At 44.2% G+C, this 26,411-nt stretch overlaps 1 long non-coding RNA gene across 1 annotated transcript; it reads right to left on the bottom strand.

The window, feature by feature from the left end:
- Nucleotides 1-871: 871 nt before the first annotated feature.
- Nucleotides 872-18,182, bottom strand: LOC116974131. The gene is made up of 3 exons (XR_004412286.1): nucleotides 18,162-18,182; nucleotides 6,820-6,826; nucleotides 872-889 (listed from the first exon to the last, which is right to left on the bottom strand). It is a non-coding gene; the product is annotated as an uncharacterized LOC116974131 (long non-coding RNA).
- Between the last annotated feature and the right edge of the window lie 8,229 nt (nucleotides 18,183-26,411).

Below are 26,411 nucleotides of genomic sequence, written 5' to 3' on the forward strand. Positions count from 1 at the left end.
AGCAGTCAATTATATCAACAGGCTGTGGTTTGTCTCACGAAGTACTTCTCTCAAGGCTTGGTGTAAATAGCAGTATATTTCAGTGCAGCTGGCAGCCCAATAGATACCAATCTTTGTTGGCACAATGGCAGCTAAGATTTTAATTACTGCTATCCACTGATCTCTTTTTTCTGCCAACATGAAGGATTATTCATTGCAGTGAAAAAGGCTTCATAAATTAAGGACGCAAATCATAAAGAGTTAGTCGTGTTATTTCAAAAATATGTAAAGTAACATAAAGTCTGTAGCGATGTCTGTATAACAATAAGCCTCACTTAAAGTCATAGTATAGAGTGATACAGTGTGGAAACAGGCCCTTCGGCCCTACTTGCCCATACCGGCCAACATTGCCCTAGCTACACATGTCCCACTTGCCTGTGCTTGGTCCATATCCCTCCAAACCGGTCCTATCCATGTACCTCTCTGTTTCTTCAACGATGGGATAGTCCCAGCCTCAACTACCTCCTCTGGCAGCTTGTTCCATACACCCACCACCCTTTGTGTGAAACAGTTGCCCCTCAGATTCCTATTAAATCATTTCTCCTTCACCTTGAACCTATGTCCTCTGGTCCTCGATTCCCCTACTCTGGGCAAGAGACTCTGCATCTACCCGATCTATGCCTCTCATGATTTTGTACACCTCTATAAGATCACCTCTCATCCTCCTGCGCTCCATGGAATAGAGACCCAGCCAACTCAAGCTCTCCCGATAGCTCACACCCTCTAGTCCTGGCAACATCCTCGTAAATCTTTTCTGAACCCTTTGAAGCTTGACAATATCTTTCCTTTAACATGGTGCCCAGAACTGAACACAATACTCTAAATGCGGTCTCACCAACGTCTTATACAACTGTAACAAGACCTCCCAACTTTTGATGATGGCCAAAGTGCCAAAAACCTTTTTGACCACCTTATCTACCTGTGACTCGACCTTCAAGGAACCATGCACCTGTACTCCTGGATCCCTCTGCTCTACAACACTACCCAGAGGCCTACCATTCACTGTGTTGGTCCTGCCCTTGTTCGACGTCCCAAAATGCAACACCTCACATCCAAGAAGCAACCTTCCACCATCACCCTCTGCTTCCTTCCTTGGAGCCAATTACCTGAAACTGGAAATGGCTTAGCATGATAACAATGCAGATATTTCCTCAAAGTTATATTGGGAAGGCAGAATCCATTGTCTCTCTCAACATTTCAAACTCCATTCTGTAATATTTGACTTCATCAAACTTTGAAGTAGGATAGACACAAAAAGCTGGAGTAACTCAGTGGGACAGGCAGCATCTCTGGAGAGATGGAATGGATGATGTTTCTGGTCGAGACCCTTCTTCAGACCCGAGCTGAAATGTTCAGACTCGACCTGAAACGTCACCCATTCCTTCTCTCCAGAGATGCTGCCTGTCCCGCTGAGTAAACGGCCTGCCCCACTTGGGCGTCATTTGCACGTCACGCAGATGGCGCGCAAAGATTTTGTACATCCCAAAATCCTGGGGAGCCGTACGTGACCACGCGTCACTGCGTACATCATTATGCACCATGCGCGCGTCGTGCGTTGTGATACGTAAATTATGTCGCGTAAATGACGCGCAAGTGAGACAGGCCCTTAACTCCAGCATTTTATGTCTATCTTCGATTTAAACCAGCATCTGCAGTTCTTTCCTACACAAATGTATTTCATGGATCTGCTGCGTTTGTAGTTTCAAAAGACACTACAAACCTCGACTTCTGAGTTCTTGGTCTTTCCAGGGCTCTGCTGAAGACTGCAAGTTTCAGTTTAGTTTATTGTCACCAATGTACAGGAGGTTACGTTTGTAGCACCGTATGTATTAGATGGTGTCAGGCTAGGTACCTGAAACTCTTTCTCACGTGGAAGGGCTGCTGGGGACACTGGATGGATGAAAGGGAGGAGGTGTAGGGACAGTGCGGTTGCAGGGGAAAGTACCCGGGGCGGGGATAGATTACATGGGAAAAGATGAGTAAACAAAGGAGTTCTGGAAGGGGTGGTCTCTGTGGAAAGCAGAAAGAGGTGGAAGGTGCAACTGGTGGTGAGATCATATTGAAGTTGGTGGAAAGGTCAATGAGCGATGTGTTGGATGCGGAGACTGGGGGGCTGAAAGGTACGGACACCGTGGACCTCTAGCAATGTTCCACCTTGGGGAAGGGGGAGTGAGAGCTGAACCACGAGACACAGAGGAGACACAGGTGAAGGATCCATCCACGACAGCAGCATCCTGTTATTGAATACTTTATTGTCACGTGTGACAAGTCACAGTGAAATTCTTTGTTTGTAGACCCAAGGTATGCAAATTGTCGCCACATAAAGGGTGCATACAAAGTTACAAATCTCCCCCCCCCACCCCCCTCCCGGTTCCCCCTTTTGTTCTCCCACCCTCCCCCCTCCCTCACGGCAGTCCCTCCATGACGGGTCCCCAATGCTCTTCTCCCTCTCCCATGCCCCCCCCCCCCCCTCCCCCCCCCCCCGCCGGGTCCTTCTTTATTCCTTCCCCCGGCAGCGACGTCCTCACTTCCACGTGTCCGTCCTCATCTGTTGGTCGGCGCCATCATCGACCGCCGCACCGAGTTCTCCACTAACGCCGCCGGGTCCTCTTTGGCGCCTCTGTGGCGCCGACCCAGGCTCCAGCTGCGGGCTCCGCAGATCCAGGCACTGGTGGCCGCGGGCTTCGGCGATCCGCAAGGCTCCACCTTTGACCTGCGAGGCTCCGGCCCGCAAGGTTCTACCTCCAAGTCGCGAGGTTATGGCCCGTGAGGCCCGGGCCACGAGGCTCCTCGGCCAGCCCGCGAGTCAATGGCAAGGCATGGGGGTGTAAGAAAGTTTGGATGACGAGAGACATTGAGGCTCTGATCAAAAATAAGAAGGTGGCAAGGGGCAGGTACAGGCAGCTGGGATCAAGTGAACTCCTGGGGGAGTTTCAGGAACTGAGAAGCACAATAAAAAAGGAAATCAGGAGTGCAATAATGGGATAGGAGATAGTTCTGGCAAGTAATATTAAGGATAATCCCACAAGTTTGTATAAGTGTATTAAGGGGAAAAAATGTAACCAGAGAGAGAATGGCCCCCCTCAGGAATCAATGCAGTGAACCAATGCGTGGAGCCACAGGAGGTGGCCAAAGATCTCAATGAGTATTTCGTTTTTCGTTTTAGAGATACAGCGTGGAAACAGGCCCTTCGGCCCACCGGGTACGCGCCGACCAGCGATCCCCGCACATTAACACTATCCTACACCCACTCGGGACAATTTTTACATTTACCAAGCCAATTAACCTACAAACCTGTACGTCTTTGGTGTGTGGGAGCAAAGCGAAGATCCCGGAGAAAACCCACGCAGAACACAGGGAGAATGTACAGAGTCCGTACAGACAGCACCCGTAGTCAGGATCGAACCCCCGTCTCCGGCGCTGCATTCGCTGTAAGGCAGCAACTCTACCGCTGCGCCACCGTGATCGCCCGGTCCTTCTCTGTTTCTCCTCTGTTTTTACCGTGGAGAAAGAGATGAGGATCGGGGAGCTTGGGGGCAGTCAATGGAAGTGTCTTGAGGGCAGTCAGTATCATGGTCGAAGATCTGTTGAAGGTCCTATAGCGTACGAAGGTAGACAAATCTCCCAGGCCTGATCGGATATATCCAGGGACACTGGGAAGATAGGGAAGAATTTGCAGGTGCCCTGGCTGAGATTTATGGGTCATCGTTATATACAGGTGAAGTGGGTTGTCTGGAGGGTGGCAAATATTGTGCCTCTATTTAAGAAGGGCTGCAGGGAAAAACCTGGGAAATACACTGTAGGTCAGTGTGTCTAACATCTGTGGTGGGAAAGTTACCAGAGAGTATTCTGAGGCATAAGATATACATGCATTGAAAATGGACAATGACTGATTAGGAATAGTCAGCATGGCTTTGTACATGGGAGATAACAAAGGTTGATGAGGCACAGCTGTAAACATTATTTATGGTGTTTGGCAAGACATTTGACAAGGTTCCACATGGTAGGCCGCTGTGGAATGTTAGATCACCTGGGATCCAAGGAGAGCTAGACGACTGCATAGAAATGTGTAGGAAGGAACTGCAGATGCTGGTTTAAACCGAAGATAGACACAAAAAGCTGGAGTAACTCAGCAAGCCAGACAGCATCTCTGAAGAAAAAGAATAGATGACGTTTTGGGTCGTGACCCATCTTTAGACTGAGAGTCAGAGGAAAGGGAAACAAGAGATATAGATGGTGACTAGACTAAGTGGGACCCGTTGGGTCCCAGCATCACACGGGAGGGCTGGTCACCAACGCAATATTCCACCTCTCCACTAATTCCAATACTGCTCGCCAGTGGGGGGGGGGGCTGTCTGTTGCGCTATCATGGGTGTTGCGGTCTGAAGGTACTGGTTTCCAGATGGCTAGTATAGTAATTGTGGGCCGTATGGATGCTTGGGCAGGCATCCAACTGTTGCAACGATTTTAAAAGCCAAGCCAAGGCAAACAATTGGGCTGCAACCACCCGACAACGAAAATTCATTTTGTGAACACAAACTTGTCAAAAAGTAGAGGCAAACAATTGGGCTGCAGACACCCAACAACCAAAATTCATTTTGAGAACACAAACTTGTCAAAAAAAGGCGAGGCAAACAATTGGGCCGCAGACACCCGACAACCAAAATTCATTTTGTGAACACAAACTTGTTAAAAAAGGCGAGGCAAACAATTGGGCTGCAGACACCCGACAACCAAAATTCATTTTGAGAACACAAACTTGTTAAAAAGGGCTGCAGCCACTTTACAGCCGCATCGAGGGGACTCACCGTGGAGTAGACGTGTGTTCAGTGTTATTCGCAGCTCAGAGAGCCGTGACCTTCTCGCTTCCTGTTCTGGCAGAGACTGAGAGAGGCACGACACTTCCTGGTTTTATAGTCCCTCCCCCTGCCGCCAGCGGGGGCAGCAGAGAGAATGGGGAATTTTGTAAAAACATTAATAACTCTCTCATTTTTCATCGACGGAACAAATCCTCCGCACTCATATGGCGGAGGGGGGCTCTGAGCAAGGAGGCCAAAAATGACAGCCATATGTGGCGCCGTTCTCTCGGAAATTGCAACACAGTCGGCCAAATGCGGTCAAGATCAGAGATTTAGTAATATAGATAGATATAGAGAGGGAAATATATAGACTTCCCATCTCTACCCCTTTTCGCCTTCCGCAGAGATCATTCCCTCTGCAACTCCCTGGTTAATTCATCTTTTCCCACCCAAACCACCTCCTCCTTAGGTACCTTCCCCTGCAACCGCAGAAGATGCAACACCTGTCCCCATACCCCCTCCCTCGACTCAGTCCAGGGACCCCAACAGTCCTTAGAGGGTTCGGCAGTGGTGCACTCGCACCTCCTCCAACCTCATCTACTGTATCCTTTGTTCAAAGTGTGGACTCTTATACATTGGCGAGACCAAACCTAGACTGGGCAATTGTTTCTCTGAGCACCTTCGTTCAGTCCGCCTGGGCCTACCTGATCTCCCGGTTGCCAAACACAACAAGGATCGAAACACAATGGGAATTCCCGTTCCCATTCCCACACTCGAGAACCAGTAGATATAGGTTTGATGTCAGAGGAACCCAAGGGACAACATTTTTACACAAAAGGTGTTACGTATATAAAATGAGCTGCCGGAGGAGCTCATTTGGACAGGTATATGGATAGGATAGGTTTAGAAGGAGATGGGCCAAATGCAGCACTTGGGACTAGGGTAGATGGGGCATGTTGATCTGTGTGAGTAAGTTGGGCCAAAGGGCCAGATACCACGCTGTATGACTCTGTGACTCTAGTTCATCACTTACTGTGTCCCATCGCCTAATTCTATGCTTTCAATTCACTATTGATGACTGTGACTGTGCGTGGTTGAGAGCAGAACGAGGTGTCTCTATTGCCAGCCTGCGCTATCCAGAGCGTCTTTATAAAAATATTGTCATTCTGAATTTTATTTTTTGCCCTTTAATTGGTGGATAAAATTGGAACTGTTTTATGTCAGTTGTCACATCTTAAATAAATCAGAGAACAAACCACAGGAATCTAACATAAACCACAGCAAGATCATGCGTGTAAAGATTACCTGTGAAATGGAGGCACTCAAAGTTAAGCAATTTCTTTGCTCAGATAATGCCTCTGACATTTGAGAATGGTCACATTGCAATTTCACCTTTGATCTGTTTTACATACAGTTTGAACATAAATACTCCAATATGGCACAGTTGCTTGAACGTGACAAAAGCAAATTTGTTCACATATTTCTTTTCGATGAGTAGAAAGATTTGATGTTAACCTCCATGGCGTTCAATCAGGAGAACAGAAAGAACAATGCACTATCTTTTTTTGGTTAGAATACAAAGAAACAGCAGACAGTGGTTTACAAAAGCCAAAATCGGAAGGCTGTTTGCTGTCTCCTCTTGCACCCAGATTTATTAGCTAAAAGAAAAGTTATGCCCCTGTCCCACTTAGGAAACCTGAACGGAAACTTCTGGAGACTTTGCGCCCTACCCAAGGTTTCCGTGCGGTTCCCGGAGGTTTTTGTCAGTCTCCCTAATGGTCGAAAGTGGTTTCTGCTTCTTCTATGTTCCGGCAATTATTTCAAAAAATTCAAAACAGGCCGTGACTAATAATAGGTTGCCGTTTTAAAAATCGGTAATTTTTTAGTCGAAGCCGGTTGCGTTGCTAGTTGAAGGTGGTTGCCGGAGGTTGCAGGTGGTTGCCGGTTGTTGCAGGTAGTGGAAGGTAAGACCTTCCACTACCTGCAACCTCCGGCAACCACCTTCAACTAGCATCCGGGAACCGCACTTGGGTGGGGCGCAAAGTCTCCAGAGGTTTCCGTTCAGGTTTCCTAAGTGGGACAGGGGCCACCCTGACTGATGTGCTGAAGCCTATGCCACTGTAAGGGGGTGGATTTTGCTTAGGCCAGGCATTTTACAGTGCATGCCTCTTTATCTGTCTAAATCATTTAATCATACGCTGCAGGATGCTGGAATTGCTGGAATTTAGTAGATCAGTGAATCTGATATGTATCTCCTCAACATGTCTTGGAGATTGAGAAATTAAGAGAAGAAAGCTTCAGAAACAAAGTGAATTTGAGTAAAGTGGGATTAAAACAAAATAAAGAGAGAATACAAGATCAGATTATATTAATGCAGTGGTTCTTAACCTGGGGGGTAATTTGGGGCTTTGCCGGGGGTCATGAAGGGGACACAAATAACATATCAATTTGTTGAACCCATGTTTAGGAACCTAACAAAAGTACATACCACATGCAGTATTTTGTTTGCGTACTGGTGCCAAAAAGGTTAAGAACCACTGGTTTCATGCAAAGGAAGAGAGAAAAAGAGAGGAAAAGGAATAGTTGGAACAGAAAGGGATAATTTTCTGTTTTTAAGCCACTATGAGTAATTTCAGACGGAAAGGGAATTGAATATTATAAATTGCCCGCATTCAGGGGCAGAAAGGTTGATTGCACCATGTTAAAAATAATCATGTTTTTTTTAACACTGTACTTTGAGAACATAAGAATGTATCAATGTAATCAGAAGTAGGCCACACTTCTAGAGAAACTATGCATTTTCAGATGAAAATCTGAAACAATAAGAGGTAATGCTGAAATTACTCGTCCACCCACCTTTGCAGACACCATTGGTACATTATCAGAAGGGTCATTCTGACCTAGGTTAGTATTGCCAGAAGCTCTGGTTACAACACACTTACGGACTTCATCTACATTATTAACATACACTCTCATTGCAACAAACCAAACTAAAAATGACCCATTCATCCCAACACGGTTTTCAGTTTCATACTAATATTTCGGTTTTCTCAATACACACTAATATTTTATTCTTAGCACCTTCCACGTGGCTGCTTATCGATCCCTTGTGTGCAAATGTACTGTATCTACACTTCCCGTTATTGACCTTTCTCATTACATCTTCAAAGAACTCCAACAAACTTATCAATGCATTTTCCCTTCCGCTGAGCCATGTTGAACTATAGAGTTTATTCCAGATTTCAGTGATTTTTAATGTGCTATTAATGTGAAAATCCAGTAAGTTGTTAAAAATAATAGGAATTCTAAGGACAAAGTGCTAATGGTGGGAGTGATAGTAAATCTACCATCAAGTGGTATTTGCAATTCATGATATATCTGTTTATTCTCTGAACATCTTGTCAATTTACATTATATTAATGCCATGTTATTTACATAATAATAATGCCATGTGCTATTAACATTCCACTAGTGGGAGAGTCTTGGACGAGGTCATAGCCTTAAGGGTCTGTCCCACTTGGGCGTCATTTGCGCGTCGTGCAGGTGGCGTGCTAGGATTTTGAGAATCCCAAAATCCTGGGGCACCGTGCGTCACTGCCTATGCCACCACGCGCCATGCGCGCGTAATGCACGCCATGCGCACGTAATGCACGCCATGCGCACGTAATGCACGCAATGCGCACGTAATGCACGCCATGCGTCATGAAGTGTAAATTATGTTGTGTAAGTGAAGCGCAAATGACGCCAAAGTGGGACAGGCCTTTTAGAATTAAAGGACGTTAGTTTAGGAAGATGAGGAGGAATTTCTTTAGTCAGAGGGTGGTGAATCTGTGGAATCCTTTACCACAGAAGGCTGTGGTAGCCAAGTCAATGGATATATTTGAGGCAGTGATAGATAGATTCTTGATTAGTACGGGTGTCAGAGGTTATGGGGAGAAGTCAGGAGAATGGGGTTAGGAGGGAGAAATAGATCAGCCATGATTGAATGACGGAGTAGGTGGGCCGAATGGGCTAATTCTGCTCTTATCACTTCTGATCTTATGATATTATTGCAACAATAAGTGGTTTAATATTGTTGTTTTCTTTAGTTATAACGTGGATTGACGCAAAATCTAATTTAAACAATGGTAGGTGATGTGTTTTTGTTTGCATGTAGCTGATGGTTTATTAATATATTTTAGCTGCTAGATATTCAGCTTGATCATTGAATCTATTTTTTATAAAAGCAAACAAAATATACAACAGTCAAGCACTATCTGGAGAAAGAAATAAGATTGATGCAGATATTATCTTACATCAGAACTGCAAATTACACATCATAGAAGGTTTAATGCAAACACTGGCATTAGATAACACACAAGAATGCCTGACATAAAAATGTAGGAAGTGAGAATGAAAATACACAGAAAAAAACTAAATTATTATAATAAAGCCAATAATGTATTATATTCCTGACTAATGTATTGCTACAACACCCATATCACAGCACAGTTAAATAACTGTAAGTGTTTCCAATGTTAGGTCGGCAAACATGGCAGTACAGCAGTATCTTATATGGAGAAATTGTACGAATAATCGGTTTATCTGTTTTTTGTCATGTTGATTGAGAGGCAAATGTTAGACATGTCAACTCTCTGCATGTCTTCATGCTGCATCACAGATCCTTGACATTCAACCTGAAACGATGGATAGAATATCAATGTGATGCTTCCTTTCAAGGTCAGTCTCTGCATGAAGGTAATACTTTTCTTTGCCCTGAAATATTGTGACAAATTCTGTAGATCTTGAATCTCTGAGCTTTGCACGGAGCAAGTCTATTCATCTAAAACATCTGGAAGAATAACAGAGCTCTTGCCTCTCTTCCTCTTCATGTTAAGAAAATAAGATAAACAAAGGAAAAGCAAATCAGGAAGTCGTGCAAGTCCCAATAAAACTTTCTAAAAAATTAAAGGCAAGAGAAAGAAACAAGAAAAATACAAAGTCAATTTCTTGTCAAAACACAAAATACTGGCTGGAAATGCATTGTTTCCATTGGTAGGCATAGAGGCAAGTTCAATTGCAAATGGAGCGGCTGGGCTTGTATACTCTGGAATTTAGAAAGATGAGAGGGGATCTTATTGAAACATATAAGATTGTTAGGGGTTTGGACACGCTAGAGGCAGGAAACATGTACCAGATGTTGAGGGAGCCCTGAACTAGGGGCCACAGTTTAAGAATAAGGGGTAAGCCATTTAGAACGGATAGAAACATAGAAAATAGGTGCAGGAGAGACCATTCGGCCCTTCGAGCCAGCACCGCCATTCATTGTGATCATGGCTGATCGTCCCCAATCAATAACCCGTGCCTGCCTTCTCCCCATATCCCTTGATTCTACTAGTCCCTAGAGCTCTATCTAACTCTCTCTTAAATTCATCCAGTGATTTGGCCTCCACTGCCCTCTGTGGCAGGGAATTCCACAGAAAATATTTTTCACGCAGAGAGTTGTGAGTCTGTGGAATTCTTTGCCTGATGGAGGCAGGTTCTCTGGATGCTTTCAAGAGAGAGCTCTTAAAGATAGGGGAGTGAAGGGATATGGGAGAAGGCAGGAACGGGGTACTGATTGTGGATGATCAGCCATGATCACATTGAATGGCGGTGCTGGCTCGAGGGGCCGAATGGCCTACTCCTGCACCTATTGCCTATTGCCTCTTGTCTATTATAGTGTTGCAAACCGAGATGGTTTGCAAGTTTCTGACATGAAAGAACTTGCAGGACTGTAGGGAGATGACAGGGAGTGGGATTAACCATATAACCATATAGCAATTACAGCACGGAAACAGGCCATCTTGGCCCTACAAGTCCGTGCCGAACAACTTTTTTCCCTTAGTTCCACCTGCCTGCACTCATACCATAACCCTCCATTCCCTTCTCATCCATATGCCTATCCAATTTTTATTTATTTTTTATTTACTTTTTTAACAGAATAGCTACATCGTACTTATGTCAAGCCAGGCACACAGACTCTGTCCCAAATTAACCTCCCAGACATCAACACATTGTTGAAAGAATCATAGATCACGTGGGCAGGACATGTCAGAAGAATGTATGATAACAGAATACCTAAGCGATGCTATTTTATAGAGAAGATGGTCACAAAAAGCTGGAGTAACTCAGCCGATTAGGCAGCATCTGTGGAGAGAAGGAATAGGTGACATTTCGGGTCGAGTCCTTGTTCGTCTGAAGAAGGGTCTCGACCCGAAACATCACCCATTCCTTCTCTCCAGAGATGCTGCCTGTCCCGCTGAGTTACTCCAGCTTTTTGTGTCTATCTTCGGTTTAAACCAGCATCTGCAGGTCCTTCCTACACATTTCGGCTACTTTATCGAGAGCCGACTGAGAACAAATGATCACATGGTGGACGGAGAAAGAGATTGAAAATTCTTGGAAATTCTTGAAACGTTTCTACATTGAAACATCTGATTGGAAACAATAAACATTGTGTCGTCCTGTTTGGTGGACCTACGTCAGAAGTGGCGCTCCTCATATGAGGAAGACAGAATCAAGGAAGCAAGGACGAAAAGTGAATCACAAAAATCAAGAACCGATGAGGCCCCAGCATTTGTACCTCTTTCACCAGTGTGAATGGAATATACAAGCCTGGATCGGTCTAATCAGTCGTCTCTGTACACATTGCAACACTATCGACTAGATGTCATGGTCTTTACTCAAGAACTAGTGACAAACAATAACAACTTCTTTCAAGCCAGGAGGAACTTGATGGACAAATAGTTTCTTTCCATGCCATCAATTTTCTGCGATCCTGTGAATAGCACAATCAAAACATCTAAAAATTGAAGGGTTTTATAACCTACCTTTGAAGAAAGATGCCCCCTGGAGTGCTCGACTGGCACACTCATTGACTCATTGCACAACAAACCCATAGCATTATTTTGTTTTGAAATCTTCAGAGTTGGAAATTTATAATCCACTCCTCCAATTTTGTCATTGTGACTTATCAATTGATGCATGGGCAGAAATCCTGGGGGCGGGCGTCGACGGGGCGGTCCCCCCCCCCCCCCCCCCCCATGTTTTGTGAAACATGTTGCAGCAAAACCACCAACACAGCCTCGGAAGTCAGCCAGCTCCGTGATGGTAAGTCCACTGGCTCTGCGACTGGAGCCCTCAATGTCGATTCCAGTTGGAGGCCGCCAGCTCCTAGAATCTAGCAGCCCGGGACTAGCTGCAATTCACAGGTCGGCTCGCCTGCCCCGGGACTGGCTGTAGTGCCCAGGTTGCCTGCGTGCCCCGGCACTGGCTGCAGTTCCCAGGTCGCGAAAGCTAATTGAAAGAAAATGCGCCTGTGGGCCGGATGATTTTGGGCTAAGGGCCAGATTCGGCCCGTGGGCCGTAGGTTGCCGACCCCTGTCCTAGATGTTAGGCCTCATTGTGTCCACCCCATGTTTTGAAAGCGATTTTCGCCCATTAATCCTGTCATACTCTGCCTGACTTTTTATTCCATTGACTGCTGCAGCATTAGTGGTTCTTGATTTTCATGATTCTCTTTTCTACTTTTCTTCCTTCATTCTAGCTTCCTCATGTGAGCGAGCACCGGTTTTATCCTGGTATATCAAACAGGATGAACCAGTTCTGGAGTAAAGGCCCAGCTTTTGCACAGAATCTCATGGCACTCCTTGGTGAATCTTTCCGAGTAGTCCTATTGAATGGAAAGATCCAGCATGGAAACGAGCCCTTTGGCCCAACGAGTCCATGCCGACCATCGATCACCCGTTCACACTTGTTCTAAGTTAGACCACGTTCTCATCCATTCCCTACACCCTGGGGTTAGTTTATAAAGGCCAATAAACATATGAAACCAGAGCACACAAGCAAATCCCTCACAGTAACAGGAAGAACGTGCCAACTCCACACAGACAACTCCCGAGGTCAAGATTGAACCCGGGTCCCTGGCGCCGTGAGGCAGCTGTGCTGCCGATTGTGCCACCCAAATGGACTGAGGATGTCAAATTTTACTGAGTAATTTCAGTTGCTTGGAAGTTTAGGGAACAAACTGTTGGGGGAATTTAGCAGGTCAGGCAGCATCTATGGAGGGAAAAAGATAGACGATATTTTGGGTCACTACCCTTCTCCAGGTTGATGAGATTAGCATAATCATGCATTTGTGTTGTTTCCTTTATGCAGAATAAAGACATTGCTATTAGGCCCAGCAACACAATAGTTTGCTGTTGATAAATAATGCATTATAACAATAAAATCCACAGTGAGAGCGAGGGATGGGTTTGCAGTGAGCTGGAGGTTTAGGAATTAATGGAGACTGTTATAAAAATGGCAGTGAAGTGGCCGTTAAACGCAGTAGAACAAGAAGAGTTGCTGCAGGTACTCTTTACTGAAATCATTCTCGTAAACCTCGTCTGGAACCTCTCCAATGCCAGCACATCCTTCCTTAGATATGGGGCCTCAAACTGCTCACAATACTCCAAATGCAGCCTGACAAGTGCCATATAAAGCCTCAGCAGTACATCTCTGCTTTTTATATTCTAGTCTGCTCAAAATGAATGCTAATACTGCATTTGCCATTCTGACTATCAATTTAACCTGCAAATTAACCTTTTGGGAATCCTGCACCAGCACTCCCAAGTCTGTTTGCAACTCTAATTTGTGAATCTTCCCATTTAGAAAATTGTTTATGGCTTAATTCCTACTAACAAAATGCATGACTAAACACTTTGCTATGCTGTCTTCCATCTGCCACTTCTCTGCCCACTCTCCCAACCTGTCCAAGTCCTTCTGCAGGCTCCCTGCTTCTTCCGCACTATCTGCCCCTCCCACCTATCTTCATATCATCTGCAAACTTAGCCACAAAAGCCAAGTCCATGTGTAATGTGAAAAGTAGCAGACCCCACACCGACCCCTGTGGAACGCCTCTAGTCACTGGCAGCCAACCAGAAAAGACCCCCATTATTCCCACTCTTTGCTTTCTGCCAGAAAAACAATCTTCTATCCATGCTAGTATCTTCCCTCTATACCATGGGCTTCCATCTGCCTCATGTGTGGCACCTTATCAATGATCTTCTGAAAATCCATGTTAATGACACGCACTGATTCTCCTTTGTCCACATTGCAATTTATTTCCTCAAAGAATTCCAAGATATTTGTCAGGGAAGATCTCGCCTTCACAAAACCATGCTGACTACGGCCTATTTTATCATGAGCTTTTAAGTTCTTGGAAACCTCGTCCTGAATAATGGAATCTAAAGTCTTACCAACCACTGAAGTCAGGCTAACCTGGTCTAGAGTTTCCCCTCTTTTACCTCAATCCCTTCTTGAACAGCTGAGTAACATTTGCAAATTTTCAGTCTTCTGGAACCATTCCTGACTCCAGTGGTTTTTGAAAGATCATTATTAATGCATCCACAACCTCTAAAGCTACCCATTTCAGAACCCTGGAAAATAATCCATCTGGTCTTGGTGGTAATCCATCTGGTCTTGGTAATGTACCCACCTTCAGAACTTTCAGCTTCTGAAGCACCTTGTCCTTATTAATAGTAACTCCACAAACTTATAACTCCTGACTCCCTTGAATTTCTGGCATGTTGCTAAAGGGCTTGTCCCACCTACGCGACCTTTACAGGCAACTGCCGGCCAAAGATCCTATAGCGGAGCGCTATAAGATCTTTGCTGCCGGCACCCGTGATAGGTCACCGAAATTTTCAACATGAATAAATTTTGAATCCAAATATTTCTCCCATTTGCGACAAATTTCTATCTCAAAACGCCAATATTACACATTCTTTTGTTTCCTGCATAAAACTTCATAAATTTTGGTGCGATATTTTTGATATATTTACAAAATTATTTAAGATAAAAATGGAGCCCAACACTGAAATGATTATACTTGGAGTAACGGGAGACGGGAATAAATTAAACACATTTCAAAATTCATTTTTAAATTATGGGTTAATAATAGCAAAAAAAACGTATACTTAAATTTTGGAAAAATACACCCATACCAACGCTTAAAATGTGGATTATAAATATGTTGGACACAGCATTTCTTGAAGAAATGCGATTCTTCCTAATAGATAAACCAGACCAATTCTTAACGAGTTGGTCTCCATTTATTGACTTCTGGGATACATGTGGTGCAACAGAATCGTAAAAACTAACTGTTTCAGGTCTGGGTGAAAGATGGTCAAGAATACAAATACTCATCTCCTATCTCCTATTCTCTGCACTTTCTCTCTTTCCTTTTTCTTTTTTACTTTTCTCCCTCACTCTCTCTTTCTCTTTGTTTTTTTTTGTCTTTCTTTACACACTACACGTTTTTCTACACTATTATCTAGTCTCTTTTTCTCTCTCTCATTTCTATTAAAAAAAATGAAGTTGTGCATAGAATGTAACTTGCCAACATATATTTGGCACCTGAAAAAAAGGTACCACTGTATTGTACTTACTTCTAATAAATAAATTAAATTTTTTTTTTTTTTTTAAAGTAAAAAAAAAAAATATATTAAAAAAAAAAAAATTCAGCGGTGACCAGAAAGAAGCTATTACTCTTTGGAGACCTCTCACGACGATAGGAGACATCTCACGACCATACAGCATGGTTGTGAGAGGTCTCCTATGGTCGTGAGAGGTCACCCGCATCATGTCGCCAGGGGTCACCTGTATGGTTGTGAGAGGTCTCCTATGGTCGTGAGAGGTCACCCGCATCATGTCGCCAGGGGTCGCCTGTATGGTTGTGAGAGGTCTCCTATGGTCGTGAGAGGTCACCCGCATCATGTCGCCAGGGGTCGCCTGTATGGTCGTGAGACCTCTCCTATGGTCGTGAGAGGTCTCCAAAGAGTCGTAGCGTCTTTCTGGTCGCTGCTGAATTTTCAACATGTTGAAAATTTCAGCGACCTATCACGGGTGCCAGCAGTCGCCTGTAAAGGTCGCGTAAGTGCAACAGGCCCTTTAGCAACTTCCCAATCCTCCAGCTTCCCGCTAATCTTTGCAATATTATACGCCTTGTCTTTAACTTTGATGCTGCCTTTGCCTTCCTGTGTCTTTGACGTTGTCCGACTTGGAGAGGGGAATGTTTCGCCTGTAGTTGCATTTCCTGCTGTGGCTGACTAGGCCTATCCTTGACGGGCAGACCCTCCCACAGTCATCGACAGGTGAAGTTGTTCCTGGCCGTTGGATTGGGGAGTGTGTTGCTGTTGCCGTCACCATTTTGTGTCATTGTCGCCTGGTCTACAGGGTCTCGAACCACATGCTGACCTGGTGCTTCATATCCATCTGCAGGTCCAACTACATCTCCCATGGTCCTCAGCAGCTGCTCCCCAGTTGTCAGTGCCAGTGTTAAAGTTTGTTATATCTCTTTTCATCGTATACTTGTCATGAAGCTTTTGTCTTCCCCCTGACCTCCGTGCATTGGTGCCCTCCACGTATAGCACATCTTTGGGGATGCGTCCATTTCCCATTCTGTGTATGTGTCAGAGTCAGCGGAGATACTACTGCTTTAGGAACACAGGGATGCTAGGCAGGTTGGTCAGGGAGAGATAGATACAAAATGCCAGAGTAACTCAGCGGGTCAGACAGCATCTCAAGAGAAAAGGAATAGGTAACGTTTCAGGTCAAGACCCTTCTTCCGAAGAAGGGTCTCCGAAGAAGGGTCTCAATCCGAAACGTCACCTATTCCTTTTCTCCAGAGATGCTGTCAGACGCACTGAGTAACTCCAGCTTTTTGTGTCTATCCTCGGTTTAAACCAGCATCTGCAGTTCCTTCCTACACATTTGGTCAGGGAGCGGACAGATTCATTGGTGATTTTGTCAAGCTAAAAAACTCCCAGGATACATTGAAGACAGTGGAAATGAAAATCATTCAATTTCTGATCCAGATGCAGGTAGGTCGTCCAAGCTTCACTGCTGAACAGTGACATGCTCAAGGCGCACGCTATGTACACAGTTATCTTGGTCTTGATCGTTAGTTTCCTGTTCTTCCATGCTCGCTTGGTCAGCCTCCCAAAGGTGGTTGCTGCCTTACCGATATTGATTCTGAATTGATTTCCTCATCCGGAGAGAGCCGAGGTGAATGTGTTGAGAGTTTCCAGAGGATAGTGTTAGTGTGCGGGGATCGCTGGTCGGCGCGGACTCAGCGGGCCAAACGGCCTGTTTCCATGCTGTACCTTTCAACTAAACTAAACTAAAAATAAAAGCTATTGCCATCCTTTAACCACTTTGTTCATGGGTCCAGCCAAAGTCATTTGCAGGACCAGTCTGTAGGCCATTGTGCATAAGATAGATAACTAATTCAAAGATTTCTGTGGACCAAGTAATGATGTCAACATTGTCTGCAATACCCACCACTTCGAGCACTTACAATTATTCTTGTGAAGAGGGTTTCCATTCCGTTAACACGCTCATGGATTGTAGCCACAAAAATAATTTAAATTTTGACAAGAACGGGAAGATGTTTGGGCAGTTGCCATAATTCTCCTGTGTTGCAGCCACTCCAATTGGAACTTGAATCAAATGTATCGTCTGGCTGTTTAGATAGGAGGGTTGCCATGGAATATGTGGCTGATGATATTTTATTGACTTAAAAGAAGCACAAGTTACAAAATGAAGTCTGCAAGACAATCTAAACAAGGCACCTGCGTGGTGAAGATCTGCCAGGGCGGCACGGTGGCGCAGCAGTAGCGTTGCTGTCTTACAGCGCTTGCAGCGCCCGACATCCGGGTTCGACCCCGACAATGGGCGCTGTCTGTACGGAGTTTGTACATTCTCCCTCTGACCTGCATGGGTTTTCTCTGAGATCTTCGGTTTCCTCCCACACTCCAAAGACACACAGGTATGGAGGTAAATTGGCTTGGTAAATGTAAAAATTGTCCCCAGTGTGTGTGGGACAGGGTTAATGTGCAGGGATTGCTGGTTGGCACGGACCCGGTGGGCCGAAGGGCCTGTTTCTGTGCTGAAACTCTCAACTCTAAACTCAGGTGCCGGGGGTGGATGTGGAGGTGCTCCTCCTTATGCATCTGCCAGAATTTCTGGAAGACAGACACAAAATGCTGGAGTAACTCAGCGGGACAGGCAGCATCTCTGGAGAGAAGGAATGGGTGACGTTCAATACACCTTTATACAATCACCCATCATCCTCCTGCACTCCAATGAATAGAGTCCCAGCCTGCTCAAACTATCCCTATAGCTCAGCCCGTGAGTCCTGGCAACATCCTCGTAAATCTTCCCTGAACCCTTTCCGGCTTAACAACATCTTTCCTATTATAGGTTGACCAAAACTGAACACAATACTCTAAATGTAGCCTCACCAATGTACAACTGTACATAACCTCTCAACTTTTATACCCTTCTTCAGACTGAAAGTCACGGGAAAGGGAAACGAGAGATATAGATGTTGATGTAGAGAGACATAGAACAAATGAATCTTCTTCTTCTTGCGTATGGCATGCACAGACTAAAGTTGGAGGACAACTTGTTCTATATGATCTTATTTGATTGTGCACGCCAGGTCGATTGCATTCTTCGAAACAGGGCGGACCACATGAAGGTTGCAATCTCCCACCCTAACAAATAAATAAAAGATATGAAAAAGCATCAACAATGATAAAGGAAACAGGCCATTGTTGGCTGTTTGCTTGGTGAGAATGAAAAGCTGGTGTAACTTGGGTGGGGGAGGGATGGAGTGAGAGGGGTTATTTGAAGTTAAGAGAAATCAATATTCATGCACCTGGGTTGTAAGCTGCCCAATGAAATTATTTTCTGGAATGACCATGTACCAACATGTTGCATATCTATGCCAAAATTACGGCAGAAACTAATGCAAAACAAACACATATTGTAAACGGCCTTGTCCATCTAGGCAGGTTAGCATCGTACTTATGTTACGAGACTCATATTTTGAAAGCGATTACTCAAGAGATGTGAATTCATTCATTGGCAACTGGGGAACCTAAGCCCAATAATACTATATTAGTATTGGAGATAAAACTGAACTATGGGGTTATGTGTAGGAAAGAACCGCAGATGCTGGTTCACACCGAAGATAGACACAAAACGCTGGAGTAATTCAGCGGAACAGATGCCTGTCCTGCTGAGTTACTCCAGCATTTTGTGTCTACAGGGTTAGACACAAAAAGCTGGAGTAACTCAGCGGTGCAGGCAGCCTCACTGGAGAGAAGCAATGGGTGACGTTTTGGGTCGAGACCAGTCTGAAGAAGGGTCTCGACCCGAAACGTCACCCATTCCTTTTCTCCAGAGATGCTGCCCATCCCGCTGAGTTATTCCAGCTTTTTGTGTCTATCTTTGGTTTAAACCAGCATCTGCAGTTCTTTCCTAAACTAAAGGAGTTACAGTATCTGTTTCAGCAATCCCTTTTCCACAATCTGGCCAATATGCGATGGCAGGCATGCAAAAAGTGCGTTGCACCTTAATCTTAACTATCCTCTGAAAGAGCCAAGAAAGATTGTCAGTTCCATTGAGAACTGCTATAAAATAATTATCAAACTTGCATACGCTTGGATGCCAGAAATATAGACCAGCCAATCAACATCAAAATGTTACTAACTAACATCTGTAAACAGGTAGACACAAAATTCTGGAGAAACTCAGATAAAGTGTATGTGGAAAAGATGTTTCCACTGGTGGGAGAGTCTAGGACCAGAGGTCATAGCCTCAGAATTAAAGGGCGCTCTTTTTGAAGGGAGGTGAGGAGGAACTTCTTTAGTCAGAGGGTAGTTATTCTGTGGAACCCATTGCCACAGAGGAGTGTGGAGGCCAAGTCAGTGTATATTTTTAAGGCAGAGATAGACAAATTCTTGATTAGAACAGGTATCAAGGGTTATGGGGAGAAGGCAGGAAAATGGGATTAGATCAGCCATGATTGAATAGCGGAGTAGACATGATGGGCCGAATTCTACTCTTTTAACTTGTAAACGTGATTTTGTGAAATAAATTAGCGAGGAAAGCAGTGTTTCACCTGTAGTCTACACAGGGACAGGCAGAATCTCACTGTAAGTTTCTACATGGAAATTAAGTATCATTATTTTTCAGTGAACAATTGATCACAAACTATATTTCTTAAAGTGGTACCAACAAATATTAGTAACATGGTATGCAAAACCAATGTAAGAACTCAGACTGTGGTCAGGTTTTGGGTTGGCTGTGACTTGGCTGGATTCAGACCATTTTAATGTTACACCTCAGCAGATCTCTAATCACCGTGCATGGCCACCTTGTGTTGTTGGAAGCAGCAGTGCATAGTTAAAGTAACTGTTTAGGTGACATACCAGTCTTTAGTTGAAAGCTGATCATATTTCATTCTTTGAGTCCATGTATCTGGCACTTTCTGCCACGGGGATTCTAGGGAAAGTAACAACGTTAAAAGATCGGCCAAATTTTATTCAATAGCGGAACGAACAGGCGGGATCAAATAGTCATCCCCTGCCTGGGTTTGTAGTATAGCCGGATAATGTTGGTGTTACCATGTCATTCTGACTCTCCCTCTCTGGTGACCAAGTGTTCGATGACACAGCTGACCTTCAGTTGCAGATGTCCGCTGAGAGGTGGCTTTGGGTGAATATCTCCGCTGGTGTCCTGCGCTCCTTTCTTCTGCGAGGAAGTGGAATGATGAGGATGGTAGCATGGATTGAAGTGATGAATGAAGAATGTTCACTGCGCATGGTTGTAATCGGAATGCAGGAGATTGAATGCCAGCAGCATCATGGGGCACAAGGATGTGCAGATGTGCATAACTGGAGGGATTAGAGGATCTACAAGTGAGTTGATGCGAGGAAAGATGTGCTAGGGTGAGTGGACAGGGTATGCGGGTGAAGTAGACTACCCCCTCACTAAAGTGTACTTGCGTATTGCTATCAACATTCTCCTTCAGGTTAGACAACATCATCACTGTACCTCTTCCTTTCCTAGCCCAGTGCCTGGTTACCGAGAGTCCATCGCCATTTGTTCACTCTTGACCTGAATAGCAACTCACGGGCTTAGAACTTGGAGATTCCCCATCTGCTTCTGGCTCCCGACACCTCTCCAGCCCAGACATTTGCTGACTGAATTGAAATCCAAACTGAACTGAAGATGGCAAAAAGCCATTGCTTCAGAGGTTGCGGAATAATCCACTGCCTTGAAAAAAAGCCCAGAATTTCATGGATCCCAGGAGAGTGCAGAAGCTGGAATCTTGAGTAAAAAAAACTACTAGAGGAACTTGATGGGTCAGGCAACATCTGTGGAGGGAAATGGACAGACAATGTTTTGGATCGAGGCTTTTATTCAGTTCCTCCAGCAGTTTGTTTTTTACTCAGTTTACTGCAGTGTGGCTTCTGTGCCACAAATTTGCTGCACAGCAGAACATAAAATGTGCTCTGTGGTGTATCAGACTGATTAAATCATTTCACCCATTGCCTTCACTGCCTTGCTGTATTCCCCAACCCTTTATTAATGGTCCTGGTCTACATCCCTGGCAATCCTTTCATCCATTTAAAGCAAAGAAACTGAACAGAAATGGTTATTTGTATGTTATTGCTATTTATCATAAAATCTGCATCCACCAACATGTATCATGTTGAAAAGCACTGAATACAATGCATGTTTTGTGTCTGGTCCATTTGGAAGTTGGTAAATGGAAAATAACTGTGATTAGTGTTATTCGCCCAAACTACCCTTAATTAATTAATCGATTGCAAAGTACTGAGGACAATCTGATAATATGACATCCGATGTATAAAACCATTTCCTTGGAGGCGTGGGGAATAAGCAGTGCAACGTAGGTTCACGAAATTGATCCCTGGTATGGTGGGACTGTCATATGAGGAAAGATTGAAAAGACTAGGCTTGTATTCACTGGAGTTTAGAAGGATGAGGGGGTATCTTATGGAAACATATAAAATTATAAAAGGACTGGACAAGCTAGATGCAGGAAAAATGTTCGCAATGTTGGGTGAGTCCAGAACCAGGAGCCACAGTCTTAGAATAAAGGGGAGATCATTTAAGACTGAGGTGAGAAAATAACGTTTTCACCCAGAGAGTTGTAAATTTATGGAATTCCCTGCCACAGAGGGCAGTGGAGGCCAAGTCACTGGATGGATTTAAGAGAGAGTTAGATAGAGCTCTAGGGGCTAGTGGAGTCAAGGGATATGGGGAGAAGGCAGGTACGGGTTATTGATAGGGGATGATCAGCCATGATCACAATGAATCAAATGGTGTTGCTGGCTCGAAGGGCCGAATGGCCTCCTCCTGCACCTATTTTCTATGTTTCTAAGAATTAGAAGACTGAGGTTTAAGGTGAGAGGGGAAAGATTTAATGGGAACCCAAGGGGCAACTTTAACACACAGAGGATGGTGGCAAATTGAATAAGTTGCCAGAAGAAGTAGTTGAAGCAGGTACAACAGCAATGTTTGAAAGACATTTGGACAAGTACCTGGATTGGAGTTAGTTCCTTTTTTCTCCATTCTAAAATTGATTTGGAAAGTGATTTCAATTTCATTAGTATTAGGCTATCTTGCAGTTTAAATACTTGGGAAATGCAGTGGCAGAGGTAGCAGAACCACTGCCTCAGAACACCAGAGACACAGCTTCAATTCTGACATCAGGCGCTGTCTATGTGGAGTTTGCATGTTCACCCTTTGACTGCCTGGGTTTTCTCAAGGACCTCCAGTTTCCTCACATGTCTCAAAGATGTGCAGATTGGTAAATTAATTGACCACCGTAATTTTTTCCGAGACAGAGGTGTGTAGTAACATCTGGGAGAAATTAATGGAAATGTGGGGGAACAATTTGTGATGAATGTAAATGGGAGGTTGATGGTTGTACGGACTCAGTGGGCGATGGACCTGTTTCCATGCTACATCTTTCAATGACTCCATGACACAATATATGACAATTCCATGTTATATTAATTTTTTGCAATAATGAAATTATTTAAACTTAAAAGGAAACCACCAAATGGGATGCTATATTATTTTATGAAATGTTTCATGAAATATTCCAAAAACAGATGCTTACTGTCTACATCCCACACTTTGGATTCAAACTGTCCCAGTAATCCTTATATAGGAGATATACAGTAAATGCTTTTGACTCGGCAACATATAATATGATTTCTAAGCTGTCATAGGACCTAGATTATCACTTATTGTTAGATATTACAGTGCAGTTTTATTATTCATTGTCATCTCTTCTTTATCTTCTGCTTTTACACTTCATTCCACATTTATAGTATCTCCAGTCCTGACTATAGTTTGCTGCATTTTTACCTCTGTTCACTGGTCTGTATGTTCTACACTGATTTGTGCACATCTTCATTAATATGTATCTTCTTTAGTAGTTTACCATGGGATAAAAGAGTGGCTTATTCAGCCCCTCGTGCCTGCCCACTTTTCACCCAGAGCAAGACTGACCCACCTCTAAATTCTACCTACTCATTATGGCCTCGTAACCTTTACACACAATGGTTTACCCTGTCAGAGCTGATACCAAGATATTATTACATTGTCATTCCTGTTGCTCTGGTAGCTGATGTTTTAGACTCCTTGATACTATGATTATCAATCCATATGGGTTGTTGGGAGGAGATCAGAGACAATAGGTGCAGGAGCAGGCCATTCGGCCCTTCGAGCCAGCACTGCCATTCAATGTGAACTTGGCTGATCATCCCCAATCAGTACCACGTTCCTGCCTTCTCCCCATATCCCCTGACTCCGCTATCTTTAAGACCCCCTATCTAGCTCTCTCTTGAAAGCATCCAGAGAACCTGCCTCCACCGCCCTCTGAGGCAGAGAATTCCACAGATCCTATGTCTAATAACAGTTAGACAGGTACATGGATGGGACAGGTTTGGAGGGATATGGACCAAGTGTGGGCAGGTGGGACTAGTGTAGCAGGGACATGTTGGCCGGTGTGGGCAAGTTGGGCCAAAGGGCTTGTTTCCACACTGTATCACTCCATGACTAAAAGGACCAGGGAGGAGATTAGCAGGCTGCGGAGTCAATTGAGGGACTGGCTGTTGAACTGAATTGTTCGGGTGGGTCAAGATTGGAAGGACTGAGCCAGTTAGAGGGGAGAACGGAGGAGTCCCATGTACGATCACTTCTGGAACATCTTGGTCTAATTTCCTCTATATTGCTCCAAAACAAGTGTTAAACTGTAAACAATGTCATTCGATGCATGTCTGATTTGAATCATTTTAAATGCATGCGAGCAACATACACAGGGAAGTGTCTAGTCAAGTGATGCAAATAAAAAAACACCTAAATAGTTACTCATATTTCACTTCCTTGATTAATGCATTTTTAATTCTACAAAATTGAAATAAATAGAGTTGCTCAGTTTTATTTAGCCTTACATTTTTTCTTAATTACCAGCTTGCTTGGTTATGTGTGCCACAATATTACAAAATTATACATTAAATGAGTGTTTTATTATCATGAATTATAAGTAAGTGCTTGCCAAAAATTGATTTGTTTTAGTTTAGTTTAGATATGCAGCGTGAAAACAGTCCCCCTCGCCCACTGAGTCCACACCGACCAGCGATCCCCGCACATCAACACTATCCTACACACCACGAGGGACAATTTACACTTATACCAAGCCAATTAACCTACAAACCTACAACCTCAATAATCAAGTTTGCTGATGACACTGTGGTGGTGGGCCTGATCTCAGACAACGATGAGAAGGCCTACTGGGAGGAGGTGGCTGATCTAGCACTCTGGTGTCAGGACAACAGCCTCCTCTTGAACATCAAAAAAACTAAGGAGCTGATCGTGGACTTTAGGAGGGCACATCATCCAAGAACGTACACACCATTGAGGATAAATGGGGATACTGTGGATAGGGTGAGCTGTTTTAAATATCTGGGAGTCCACATCTCTGAGGTTATGAGATGGACATCACACGCCGCAGCACTCGTGAGTAAGGCAAGGCAGCGCCTTTACCACCTCAGGCAATTGAGGAAATTCAGAGTGTCTCCGAGGATCCTCCAGTGCTTCTACTCAGCGGCTGTGAAAAGCATCTTGTCCGGAAATATTACCATCTGGTTTGGGAATTGCTCTGCCCAGGACAAGAAGGCTCTGCAGAGAGTAGTGCGTTCGGCTGAATGCACTATGGGAACTTCACTTGCCCCTCTGCAGGAACTATACATCAGGAGGTGCAACTCCAGAGCCAATAAAATCATGGGAGACCCCTTCCACCCCTGCAACGGACTGTTCCAGCTGCTACGGTCAGGCAAACGCCTCAGTTGCCATGCTGTGAGAACGGAGAGGTTGAGAAGGAGTTTCTTCCCAGAGGCCATTCGGACTGTAAACTCCTATCTCACCAGGGACTAACTTTACTGAACCTTTTTCCTTCTGCCCACAATATTTAATATGTAATATGTGATTCTGTTTGTAGTTTGTTTGGTTGTCTTTTTGCACAAAGTCCGCGAGCATTGCCACTTTTCATTTCACTGCACATCTCGTATGTGTATGTGACGAATAAACTTGACTTGACTTGAATCTGTGTAGGAGGAAACAGTAGCTCCCGGGAAAAACCCACGCGGTCACGGGGAGAACGTACAAACTCCGTACAGACAGCACCTGCAGTCAGGATCGAACCCGGGTCTCCGGCACTTGTAAGGCAGCAACTCTACCACTGCGCCACCGTGCAGCCCTTAATTAGACATGGAATAGTAAATGAATGTCAGAGAGTTGGATTGCTGATTTAGGTGTTGGTCCTGATGGGTAATCTTCTGCTCAAACTAGCAAAATTGAGCGGGAAGGGGGAAGGACAATGGAGTACCCGGCGTGGGGGGACCTCCGTGAGGGATGGGGAGGGAGGAGAACAAACGGATACTTTGTAACATTGTCAGTGCCCTTCATGGGCGACTTCGCATACCTTGGGGATGCAAGCAAAGAATCTCACAGTGACTTGTCACGTGACAATAAAGTATTAATCAATTAATCAATTCATTCATTCATTCATTCAAGATTATAACTGTTTTGGAAAAAGAGATGGGGGTCATTGAAATTGGACACCAGCAGTAGGAATAAATTGCCTGACAGCAAATTGTTAACACCAGCTACGTTGTTTGAATATTAGTTTTAAATCAAAATGTTTTTTTCTTTCTTAAAAGATGCTGCTTGAAAACCTTCTCCCCTCACTTCTGCTCAAATTACAGTGTGCTATTTACAAATACTAAACACTTATGAATACAGCCTTCTCTCTGTTCTTGTCCAAGTTGCCTCTCAGAGTTAATTGCTTTTGAATTTTAAGTAGTGCCTTCTATGGATCCATTCCAGGTATTGGTTTTGTGAATCTGTGACCTCTATCGCAGAAACAAGGGGAATCTAACTGAAATTCTGTCGCTTCCACGTTGGATTCAAAATACAGGCAAAGTACGCAACCCAAAATAATATAAATTAAGATGATTACAAAGAAATAAAAAATAACTTAGAAGGACAAGCTGCATCTGTGGAAACAGGAATTTAATTAATGCTTCAGCTCCACGGCATATCATTGAACATACTGTCGCCGTGAATTACCACAGATAAAAATATATAGTCAATGTGTAATCATCATTAATCTTCAGA

The sequence above is a fragment of the Amblyraja radiata genome, chromosome 6 (genome assembly GCF_010909765.2).
Source record: "Amblyraja radiata isolate CabotCenter1 chromosome 6, sAmbRad1.1.pri, whole genome shotgun sequence".
Taxonomy (NCBI): Eukaryota; Metazoa; Chordata; class Chondrichthyes; order Rajiformes; family Rajidae; genus Amblyraja; species Amblyraja radiata.